The sequence below is a fragment of the Syngnathus leptorhynchus genome, chromosome 8 (genome assembly GCF_054491065.1).
Source record: "Syngnathus leptorhynchus isolate UIUO chromosome 8, UIUO_Slep, whole genome shotgun sequence".
In the NCBI taxonomy this organism is placed as follows: domain Eukaryota; kingdom Metazoa; phylum Chordata; class Actinopteri; order Syngnathiformes; family Syngnathidae; genus Syngnathus; species Syngnathus leptorhynchus.
The window spans coordinates 13,018,614-13,018,855 of NC_141202.1; positions in this window are offsets into that span (position 1 = coordinate 13,018,614).

Below are 242 nucleotides of genomic sequence, written 5' to 3' on the forward strand. Positions count from 1 at the left end.
TGGGTGATTGTCATTCTCCTAAAGCCAAATGGCCACTCCACATAAAACAAGCTAAATAAAAACGGGACACACGCACACGCACACACACACACACGCACACGCGCACACGCGCGCGCGAGGGGGTAAAATGTCCGTAACAGACAATGCTTGTACAACCCCAAACATCCCACAGAACATGGACTTATAAAGTCAGCTTATATATAGATGAAGCCTATCAGGGGGAGGAAACAGCAATGCATGAC